Consider the following 12,151-nt stretch of genomic DNA (forward strand, 5'->3'; position numbering starts at 1 on the left):
GTAGCAAAGCAAAACAAACAAGATAAAGGCATTTATTAGAGCTGACTTGGATCTCTTTCTTGTTCAGCCTCTAGATTTGGGGTAATGCTTACTCTACCCACGGCCATGCAAGTGGCATAACTGGGGATAAAGAAGCAATGACCTGGACATGCTTTTGTGGACCTCACAGAGCATAGGAAAGGTAACCCATTATGTCAAGAGCTTGAATGTTGCCTAGACTTCTGGGCTAACCAGAATCATAGTTATTTTGGATGCAGAGTCCATATTCTGGCATAATAGCTGTAGTCCTCATCCACCCCCTCTTCATGTTTACATTCCCCATGAGGGTCTGGTTCCAGGCAGGAGCCACTCAAAAGCCTAAAGCTTTTGAGAGAAGGATGCCAGTTGAAGTACAACTAGATATGTTATTTAGTTAGCATACTTACTAAACTCATTCAACCTCTACTCAAGAGATACTGAAAGCAAACTATTAACTAATGAATTTTCAGCCCATTCCTAAAGCCTCTGTAGAGTTGGTCAGTCCCTGAACTTGGTTAAATCCCTATGCTCCTCCGAGCTGACAAAAGGTTTCCCATCTCTTTGTTTTACTCACAGACAAAAATGAATCTAATAGCTAAAACTTTCAAACATCTCATGTATTCATTTAATTAAATGAGCAAACCCCTCCCTACCATCTATGCAAAATCCCTGAGAAAATGAAATTCACCATTAGGTTAACTAAACGTTTCTCAGTTGAAGAATGGGTTATAGATGCAAGCCAGCTTTAATTAACTCAAGAAAGTGACATTCCTCTGCTTCCATTCCATATCTACATATGCCTGCCATCTCTAATGCCTCATACAAGGTTTTTCACAGTGAGTGTACAAGGAGTAGTTTAAATTCTCTGAAGCCTACTGGGAAATGGGTGCCTAAAAGGTCACAGAACAGCAATCCTGACCCTGGGAAGTGGTTTTGTTATCACAATTATGCTAATGATTACTCAATGAAAAACCACTTATTAATTGTTTACCACAGAGGTGTCAAACAAGTGTCTCATGGGCTGCATGTGTTCCGTAACACTTCCAAGGGCAGCCAGAAGCAGAAGGAGATGAGAGATGAACATTGAGTGTGAGGAGCAGCACGTAGGCTGGTGTGGCTGGCTGTCCTATAGAGTGTGTGGAGTGGAGTCATGTGGAAGATGGCTGGAGATGTAGGAATGTGCTTTAAATGCCATTTATCTAAGAAATGATGGAGAGCCACTGATGTTTTACTGAGTGAGGGGTAGGGAAGAGTGACATGATCACAACTGGCTTTAGGAAAACTACTTTGGCAGCTGTATAGACCATGGATTGGAATGGGGAGAGACGTGAGGCAGGGAGACAAAATAGGAGGCTCTTGTAAAAATCCAGATGAGAGAGGATGAAGGCCTGAGCCATATTGCTCCACATGTTGTTCATCCCTGGATGATGGCAGTGGAGAGAGGGGACTGGAAACAAAACTAGTGATCTTGGGGAAGCTGCTGATTTTTTTCTCATTTTTATTTTTTTGATGAGGCAATCGGGGTTAAGTGACTTTGAAATTCCACTCTTCCACCTTTCCACCTCTCCTACACAATCTCTTGTTTCTAGACTGTTCCATATTTTCCTGTACCCTCTCCTCTTCTCTGGTTCACTTGCCTGTATACTAAACTTTCATTACATGGTTCTGCACATCAGTCTTGCTCTAGCTACTACTTCAGAAACACATACATACACATGTACACACACTGACCTTCTATTGTTCCGAGATCATTAATCCTTATCTCTGAGTAGCCCCAGCTATATTATTTCTGTTGCTGTTGGGGTGGGGTGTCACACTAGTAGCTGGGGGATTCTGGAAAGGCTTCATGGAGAAGGAGGTACTAGAGCTGAGCTTTGAAGGAAACTAGGAGTCTTAAGAGGTCAGGATGAGAAAAGATTACATTCCAAGTGGGGAATAATGTTTAATAAGGAGCTGGGTTGTGAAAGCCTTTAAATTCCAAACTGAGGAATTTGTATTTGATCCTAGAAGTAACAGAGAGCCAATGGAATGCAGTGATCAGAGAGTGGTTATACCCGTGCACTATGAAAATCGTTTTGATAGTTGCATGTCATATAGATGACGTCCATTTGTGTTTCTGATCAGACACAGTAATACTATCAGAGGCCACCACCAGTTTGCCTTCTGAAAACACTGGCTGATTCAGATAAAAGGGACCAGAGAGGTAATAATCTTGTGTATAAATTAACCATGTTTTCCTATTTAAAAAAAATCAGCAGGGGCAGCTAGGTAGCGCAGTAGATGGAGCCTTGGAGTCAGGAGGACCTGACTTCAAATCCAGCCTGAGACACTTGACACTTACTAGCTATGTGACTCTGGGCAAGATATAGAAGTAGACTGACTTCCTTTTCTGGGTTTTTTTTTTGTGTGTGTGAGATAATTTACTCTATTCTACCTCTTCCTTTCTCCTTCTCCCAGTATAATCCTCTCTCACCCCTTAATTTTATTCTCCAGATATGATCCCTTCATCTTCATGTCACCCTGCACCATCTATCATCTATCTATCTATCTATCTATCTATCTATCTATCTATCTATCTATCTATCTATCTATCTATATCTATATATCTATATATACATACATATAATTTTTTCCCACCAACTACCCTAACACTGACAAAGGTCTCATGAGTTATAAATATCATCTTTCCATGCAGGAATGTAAACAGTTCAACCTTAATAAGTCTCCTATGATTTCTCTTTCCTGTTTACCTCTTCATGTTAGACTGACTTCCATGTCATGGAGTAGAAGACAGATTATTGGATTTTGAATCAGAAGCTGTTGTTCAGTCATTTGAGTTGTGTTTGATTTGTCACAACCCCATTTGGGGTTTTCTTGGCAGAGATACTGGAGTGTTTTGCCATTTCCTTCTCCAGCTCATGTTACAGATGTGGAACTGAGGCAAACATGGTTAAGTGACTTACCCAGGGTCACACAGCTAGTAAGTATCTGAGGCTAGATTTGAACTCATGATGACAAGTTTTCCTGCTTCCAAGACCAATGTTTAGAAGACCCAAGGTCAAATCCTGCCTCTGACAGTTACTGGATGTGTGACCCTGGGCAAGTCACTTAGCCTCTTTTGCCTCAGTTTCTTCATACATAAAATGATGGGGTGGTGGTGGCTAGTCTCTAAGGTCCCTTCTATTTGTATAATACCATAATACATGCCATGTATCCCTCCCCCCAAAAAAACCCAAGAACTTGTTCGTAAGGGTGAATTTCTACCCTCCAAGTTGGGTCCATTTAACCAAACAATTGGTCAATTTTGTGAAAACCACACAGAATCAGCAATCTAAAGCTTAAAGACACTTCAAAGACCATCCAGTCCAATCTCCTCAGATGAGGACATTAAGGGCAAGGGAGATTAAGTGATGTGCCTAAGGTCTGACAAGTAGTATATTCATCAGAGGTGGGATTTGAACTGAGGTCCAATGACTAGCACCAGTACTCTTTAAATTTCTTGCTTGACTGAACAGGTAGTTATTATTAATAACTCATTTTTGTGTACTTTACGAAGTGTCTTCCTCACAATCATCCCCAGAAAAGGGTAGTGTGAGTATTATTGTGGGTCAGAGAGGAAGGGAACAAGCATTTATTATGTGCCAGGCACTGTGTTAAGTACTTTTACAAATATTATCTCATTCGATCTTCACAACAACCTTGTAAGGGAGGTGCTATTCTGGTCCCCATTTTACAGATAAGGAAAACCAAGGCAGACACAAGTTAAGTGACTTGCCTAGAGCCACACAGTGTCTGAGACTGGATTTGAACTCAAGGTCTTTCAGTCTCCTGATCCAGTGCTCTATCCACTGTGCCACCTTAGCTGCCTTAAATTTTCCCCATTTTACAAAGAGAGATTGGGGAACCGGAGGAGAAGTGATTTTCCTATGGTCACACAGCTAGTAAATTCTAACATTGTGACTTGAATTCTGATCTTCTGACTCCCAGACCAGGAACTGTCAGATAACCTGGTACCTTGATGTAGCCAGACACAAACCAGTTGTAGGATCTATGATCAAACTAAGTGTCAGCCCAAATTAGAGTTGAGAATTTGGAGACCAGGTAACTTTTGGTACTTATTAGCTCACTGTTACTACCTTTATTTTAAACCACAGAAAGATTTAAGTCAGAAAAGTAATCAACTTGCCATTCTTCTTAGGGAGAAACCTTCAATGCCTGTCGCTCTTACAGGAAAAAAAATAGTGGACAAGGGATGGATCACCTTTTCCTGATTTCTAGTAGAAATAAGACTGGGGAAACATGCCCCATCATTCAGCACCATCTCATGCCTACAGCATACAATGCCCAAGGCAAGGGAACAGTGCTGTCTTGATCTGTTCCCAGGCTTTCTTCCCTATTTAACTGGAATACAGTGGGGAAAAAAGTTTCTGTGACAGTAATGCTGGGCACAGAGCTTTTGTGAAATGCTTCGTTTTCACCCAATGAACATTAATGTATAGATTCCAATGGAATCAATTTGAAATAGTCTACTGTAGGAGGTTTTCTCCCCATTGAAAACAAATCTTGATTGGATGGGTATTCAGGAACTGTATAGGAAGGAATGGTGTGAAAATTCAAACCCTATTCTTTCTTAGATTGGCAGTGAATAGGCAATTGGACCATTCAGGGGGGAAAAAAGCCTCAACCCTACAAAACCTCACAACTTTACATGGATTATGTGCATTTGAAGAAAAAAAAAAGCAGAGTTTTCTATGAAGGGAGCAAAGGGAGTGGTATGAACATGGAACTGGTGGCAAAGTAAAAAAAAAAACACTAAGATAAAAGTTCCGGGGTTTTTTTTGGGGGGAAAAAACCCATGTCTTTTCAACAGAGTAAAAAATATAGATCAGACTGTAATGTCACTCACCAGAAACAAGAATGGAATTCATCTAGGAAGAGGAGACAGAATATAGAAGGGAGTTGAAGCAGGGGGTAGAAACTGAAGGGAAAGTTTTGTTGTTGTGAAATAGGTGATGGAGGGCTTGGTTTACTGTTTTATAGGAACCTTGCTCCCTGCTGGTCCTTAAGCTGTGGGTGTCCAACAAGGACAGGACTTAGCATGAGAATAAAATGCTGATGGGTGTAAGGAAAAAGGATGAAGAAAGGAAACAGCAGGCAATAACAATCTCTTTTAATTAGGTGTGAAATCTGGTCTATTCCCAGCCAGGAGACCAAATGGCTGTATAAAATGAGCCTAGTACAAGCCTGATGTAGTGGGAAGGGAGATGGGAATTTGGAGACCTGTGATTTGGCAGGAAACAAAATTACCAAAATAATAACCAAGATGAATATGGTCAAATGAACAGGGCTAGGTCAAATGATCTATATGAATAGCAAGTAAAATTCAACATGGCATGCTTGGCCCACTGCTTGTAAACCTGTAAATGTGGGAAACAGAATCAGCACCTGCTTTTGTTGAATGATTATGATCATCTTCCAGAAAATCCTAACCCAATGCCAATGGTGTGAAGGTGGCCATGTCAGTGAAGCATCAATTTTGTCAGGTGCTAGGAGGCACAGTGGATAGAGTGTCAGGCTCAGAGTCAGGAAGATTCATCTTCCTGAGTTCAAATCTGGCTTCAGACCCTTACTATCTGTGTGACCTTGGGCAAATCACTCCCCCGTTTACCTCTGTTTCTTCATGAGCAAGAGAAGGAAACGGCAAACCACTCTAGCATGTTTGCCAAGAGCACCCCAAATGAGGTCGCAGAAAGTCAGACACAACTGAATAACAACAGAAGTAACTATTTATGTACCTGTTCTCTCTCCCATTAGAATAGAAGTTCTTTGAGGACAGGACCTTTTTGTTTTTTTCTTTTGATTTCTAGCACTGAGCATCATGCCTGGTACATGGTAGTAATGCTTGTTGATTGACTGATCAAGCCTTCAAGTGTAGTTCCAGTGAAGGACTGTGTATTAATTTTATGAAGACCGGAAGAGCTAAGTGTGGAGGGTACATAACTAAAGTATTGTCCAGGAGGCAATGGATATTTTAGACAAAGCAAGACCATTTTACTAAAGCATTGGCGGAAGAGATGCCCAGACCGTCATGCAGGTACCAAATCAAGTACAAACACCATCACTACAATGATTGGTTTGGCTGGGTAAAACTTGTTACTACTCTGACTAGTAACTACGCTGTTTAACACTATGTGAAACAGTTGGTGCTAACTAGATGTGCTGTCAATGGTAGAGCCACACTATAACATGATACTTGTCTTCACTTTTCATGTGGAGTAAGTTGATTACATATGCTGAGAAATAAGCAAATTTGCCTTGTAAACTACATTTTGCTATCCTTTGTAAACATAGCTGATAGTGGTGTCTTTTTTTTTTTTTTGCCTTGTGACTAAGATTGCTGTTGTTGAAAAAGCAAGTAAACTACTTCATAGTTATTTAAATTAAGCTGATCATACTGTATCTGTTTGAATCTAGGCTAGACTTTTTATTTATTCCAAATCTGTTGTTTGTATTAGTTCTTTATTCTGTCTCTATCTTTCAGTGTATATACATATGCATGATATTTTTTCTATTCTCATTCTGGGGTACATCCTAGATATGGTCTTTTCTATACAACACAGCACTTTTTAAGGTGAGAGGTCATTACCTTAGCTGAAGAGGTAAAATAGTTTTCATGAGAACTATGGAGAAGAGGGAGCAAACAAAGAGACAGGTGGAGGGAGGAAGAGAAGAAAGGCAGAGAAAAAGCAAGAGAGAGAAGGTTTAAAGAGAGGAAGAAAAACCTACAACCCTTCCAAAATAATATCATTAGCTGAAACTTGGAAAGGCTTCCTCTTGCATTCCTGGCATAAAGCATGATCCAGTTTTATACAGATGAAACATACCATCACTTGTCAAGGTTTTCTTTGTGTCAGATGCACTCTAAGCAGATGCCATTTTGTCAGTTAATGCAGATAATAAAAACTAATAATTTTAGGTAAATTTATATAGTATTTTAAAGTTTGCAAAGCTCTTCACACACTATCTCATTGTCTTCTCACAATAACCTTGGGAAATAAGTACTACTAACATCTTCATTTTACAGAAGGAAACTGAGGTTGACGGCAGGTAAGGGACTTGCCCCAGGGTCGCACATAGTTAGTGTCTGAGTCAGGATTTGAACTTATGTGTTCTTGACTCCAAGTCTAGTGATCTATCCATTGTCACCTAGCTGTCTCTAGAAGATGTATAGGAAAGAATATCTTTTTATTTACTGTTTAGGCAGCTAGTTGGCACAGTGGATAGAGCATTGGGTTGGAATCAGAAGACTTTCATTGAAATCCTAGCTCAGACACTTACTAGTTGTATGTAGCTCTAGAAAAGTCACTAAACTTCTCTCTACCTTAGTTTCCCAATTGTAAATGAGGACAGGAACAGCATCTACCTCACAGGGTTGTTGTGAAGATCAAATGAGAATAATATCTGTAAAGTGCTTAAACCAGTGCTTGGCACATAGTAGGTGCCATATAGATGCTTATTTTCTTCCTTCCTCCCCTTCCCTTCTACCATCAAAACATTAGATACTTCTATGAAAATTTATATGAAAATACATAAATACGATCTCTGTAACCTAGGTGACAAAACATTTTAAGTTACCAGAATACAACCTGAACACTCTGAAAATATTTTCATTAGAGAGCCCAAGACCACCTTTCCTCCATTTCTGGCATTTCTTATACCATAAACTTCATTATATTTGAGGGATAAAGCAAACAGGGTTGAACTTGGGGAAAAATGTCAAATGAACAAACTGCTCTCCCTCTTTTCTGAAATTCTTTATCCTCTTTCGGCAGACTCTAACCTTTGTCTGTTCCTTGCATGCCCAGGGCCCCGCACTGTGGAGCTTTGATCTGAGCCTGTGCTCCTCATTTCTTCCTTCTGTCTTCCACTCATCCCATGAAAAATCAGAAGTGTGAGACTTCTTTCCTTCAGGGCCTTGCTCTTGCTGGGACAATGGGTCATAATGGACACATTTCACAAACCCTAGTGTTCAGATTTCAAGGAGCTAACATAGTGGGGGAAAATTTTATACTGAGGGAAAACTTTCTAGCTGTAAAGGTTGGCTTTGTCTGCTTTTCCTTATGTATGTGAAGTAGCCTTGTCTGATTCCAACTGGAGCCTGCTATTAACAAATACAAATGACACCCTCACAACCTTTCTTGTTTGAAATGTACATTAATCTGTCGACAAGTATTTGTCTATTATGTGTTCAGTGCTGTACGTAATGAGGGGGTTGGCCACAAAGAGGAGCTCTAAAGTATCTCCTAGCACTAAGATTTTATGATTCTATACGTTGGGATTTTGTTGTTGTTGTTGTATACAATGCATAGTGATGTGAATTTTATCCTTAGAAGCACAGATTCTCATGGAATGCCTTTATGCAGAGGAATAAAACGCTGTGAGTTCAAAAGCTTTCTTTGCCCTCTTCTACTAGAATTTGAGAGCTCTGTTTTAACTGTGCACAAAAGTATCTGATGGCTATGGCGCCAGACAACATATTGAAGGACAGCTATGGATGCCCTCCTCCTAGTGTTTAAATGAAATGGCTTCTTCTTGAGGGAGTAGGACATGCTGGGATGAAGGAGAGAAGTCAATGAAATCTGATGTTGATGTCTTTAAATCCTCTTATCTTGTAAACCTTTTGAGATACTTTTTTTGGGGGGATTTTGATTTTTCTAAAGCTCTTTCTTTACAAATTTAGCTGATGCCCTATTGTAACCTTTTTCCTTTGTTCACTAAATCTGCAGAACAAAAAAACCTGAGATGCTGCATCCGTGGGTGGGACTACAGAAATGAACAAAAAAGATCAACTTAAATTCACACTACAAGTTATGCAATTTGAACTTAGGCTCAAATAAGGCTTTCAAGAATGATTTGTGTCATCAAGTACAAAGTAAGTGGTGGCCTTTTATTTTGCTTTAAAGGAAATTAAGAGGATGATGTCTTTTACACAATCACTTCAAGAATCCTGGGTACATCTGTTCTCTCTAAATAGCTTTAAATCATCCCGGTCTTATTTGAATGGAAAATGAACTTTTAACAAAAATCCTATATTAGCCCAAAGAGGCAATAAAGGTATTGGGAATGAAAGTTCTTTGGGTTAAATCTTAAAAGCTAATGATGGAGTCTTTAGGCAGGCACAAAATTTATTATTTGACTTACAAATGGAAAAATTTTTATCTGGCCTTCAAATAATGATAAAACAGAACCCCATTTTTTAAAAATAAAATAAGCTTTCTAGTTAAATTAATTGTGGAATATCTTGATAGGCAGAATTTCCTTTACATTTCTTTTTATTGTTGTCATAAATAGCTTCTGAAGAGTGTTTTCAGATTCATAATGAATACATTATTTTTCTTCCTCATTCCATCCCATTTGTGGCTTAAAAAAAAATCCCTCCAATGTATAATTGTCCAGGTTCTGGAAGATTTCTATTCGTCAACAAGAAGGCATTCCATTGTTCTAAGGGAGACATAGTGTTGGTACATAATGGATAATTGGCTTCAAGTGTGAAGAAGTTCAGTCATCAAGAAAAAGAACAGCTCAAGGCTTACAGAGTCACTGGATAATGAATCTCTCCAAAGAAGCTTGGAGGCCTGATTTTCTAAATTGGCTAGGCTCTATAGCACAGAGGTAAGATAAAATGGGATCCAAATTAAGTATTATTTTTAACCATATTAGTCAGTCTCAGAAGTTAGTCAAGAAACATTTATTATATATTAGTGTGCTAAGTGCAGTGTCTGCCCTAAGGGGCTCATAGTCTAGTGGGGTGGGGGGGGAACAACAGACAAGCATGTGCAAACAAACTAGGTACAGGATAAATAGGAATAATTAATGGAGGGCAGACAATGGACTTAAAAAAGTTGGGGAAGGCTTCCTGAAGAATATAGGATTTTAGTTAGGAAGGCAGGAGGCAGAGATGAGGAGGGAGAGAGTTCCAGGCATAGGGGACTGTCAGAAAAATGCCTGGAGCTGAGAGGTGAAGTGTTCTGTTCACAGAGCAGCAAGGAGGCCAGTGTCACTGTCAAAAAGCATGTGTTCTAAAGTAAGGCATAAGATTGGAAAGATGGGGGTGGTTTATAAAGGGCTTTGAATGCCAAACAGAAGATTTTGTATTTGATGCTGGAAGTGACAGGAAGGCACTGGAGCTCATTCTGGGGTGGGAGGGGTAGGAGGAGGAGAAGGGAGAGCAGGGTGACATGGTTGGACCTGAGCTTTAGGAGAATCATTTTGGTGGCTGAATGGAGGATAGATTACTGAGGGGAGAGACCTAAGACAGGCAGACCCACCAGCAGGTTATTGCAATAGTCCAGGTGTGGGGTGATGAGCGCCTATATCAGAGTGATGGCAGTGTCAGAGAAGAGAAGGGGGAATTTGTGAGAGATATTGCAAAATTGAAACTGTGAGTCCTTGCCAACAGATTGGATATGGGGGATGAGAGATAGTAAGAAATCAAGAATGACACCTAGGTTTGGGGTCTGAGGGCCTAGGAGAACGGTGTTACCCTCTACAGTAATAGAGAAGGCAGAAGATGGAGGACAGTTTGGAGGAAAGATAATGAGTTTAGTTTTGGATGTTTTGAATTTAAGATGTCTACTGGACATCCAGTTTGAGATGTCTGAAAGGCAGTTAGCTGTTATATAAACGGGGACAAGGCTTCTTTTGGGAAGGGCTTTTTTCATTAGTGCAGGGATGAGGAAAAATCCTAGAAAAGTATTGTGAATAATAATTGGTAAGTATGGCAAATGGGTAAAATCACATGTAGTGGCTTCCATCAAAAATCCTGCTAATATGGAGGAAAATATTGCTTACTACCTTTCTGTAGATACACATAAAATGAAATGGCATATAAAGGTCAGACATAACATGTTTTTTTATAAGTACTGTAGTTGTTAGTAGTCTAACAATCTGGCCATACAATACAATATTGCTTTTGATTTTCCTATCTATAAACATATCCCCCAGTAGAATGTAAGGGACAGGGAATGTTTGCTTTGTATTTGAATCTCCAACACCTAGTGTGGTGCTTTGTGCTCAGTAGGTATTTAATAAACATTTGTTGGATTGAATTAGATAAACTTTCTGGTGTACTCCAGTAAGTCAGTTTACTGTCTTCTACATATCGTCTTAACCATCTTTCTTCACCCCCTCTTCTCACTTTATTTTCCTTTCCTTGTCTGTTCTCCCCATTTCTCTCCACTTATCCAAACCATATGCATTCTTCAAGGCCCAAATCAAGTCAGATCTTCTCTGTGAGGCTTCCTCTGATGATGCCACCTTATAGTGATTTCCCAATGCACTTACTGTCTATATCACATGCCTCGGCCTTCAATTGTTTCACCTGTGTAAATTCTGTTATGTAAAGTAAAAGCATCAACTTCTTTAATGTAGGAATTATGCTATGCATGTATTTATACATACATATCTGCCACGGAATTTAATATGGTTCTATGTAGAAGATGCTCAGTAAATATGAAATGAATTTTCCATCATACTCAAAGTTGATTGAGATTCAGACTATGTTTTCTCTGTGTCATAGCCTCTCTCTGTGTCTTCAGAGAGACTGGGTCCATGCAACAATCCTAGGCTGTTTGGTGGGCAATATAATTTCTCTAATCCTCTCCTCCTCTTCTCTTTCCCCTCCCTCCCTGACTCTCCCACTACCCAATAGCATCTTTCAATTATGTATTCAGTACAAATTTTAGTTTTAAAGCTATTTTTCTTCAATCTCTTCAATGTTGTATCCTTATAAACTGCTCACATCAATGCATAGGTATTGGAGTAAAGGGTTCATATATCATCATTATCCTCATACTTCCAAATCCATACATTTTGACAGACAGTTTAATGTGTTGCCAGCTGGTAATTCACTGGAGCTTGAAGCTGAGCTGGCCCTTGTTACACAAAGGGAGGGGAGAGGTGACCAACCTATAAAGTGCTGTGAAAGTGGTTGATGAAGACCCCTCATCACACAGAACCACAGGATTTTAGAGTGGGAAGGGACTTCGGCGGTCATCTAGTTTAATCCATACACTTGCTAGAACACTCTTACTATAATATAGCTGATAAGTGAACATCTAGCCTCTGTTTGAAT

General features: G+C 39.6%; 1 protein-coding gene and 1 long non-coding RNA gene across 3 annotated transcripts in view; one reads left to right on the forward strand and one right to left on the reverse strand.

Moving 5' to 3' along the window:
* Positions 1-12,151, reverse strand: part of ZBTB20 (zinc finger and BTB domain containing 20) — an 80,398-nt gene that overhangs the window by 43,038 nt on the left and 25,209 nt on the right. The gene's annotated exons all lie outside the window — the stretch shown is intronic.
* The window catches only part of LOC110222266 (uncharacterized), a 79,951-nt gene continuing 77,285 nt past the window's right edge, over positions 9,486-12,151 (forward strand). Inside the window, exon 1 of the long non-coding RNA XR_013482962.1 lies at positions 9,486-9,690. This is a non-coding gene — a long non-coding RNA (uncharacterized LOC110222266). The remainder of the gene's footprint in view (positions 9,691-12,151) is intronic.

Source organism: Phascolarctos cinereus, unplaced genomic scaffold, assembly GCF_003287225.1.
Source record: "Phascolarctos cinereus isolate Bilbo 61053 unplaced genomic scaffold, phaCin_HiC Scaffold_726;HRSCAF=1367, whole genome shotgun sequence".
Classification (NCBI taxonomy): domain Eukaryota; kingdom Metazoa; phylum Chordata; class Mammalia; order Diprotodontia; family Phascolarctidae; genus Phascolarctos; species Phascolarctos cinereus.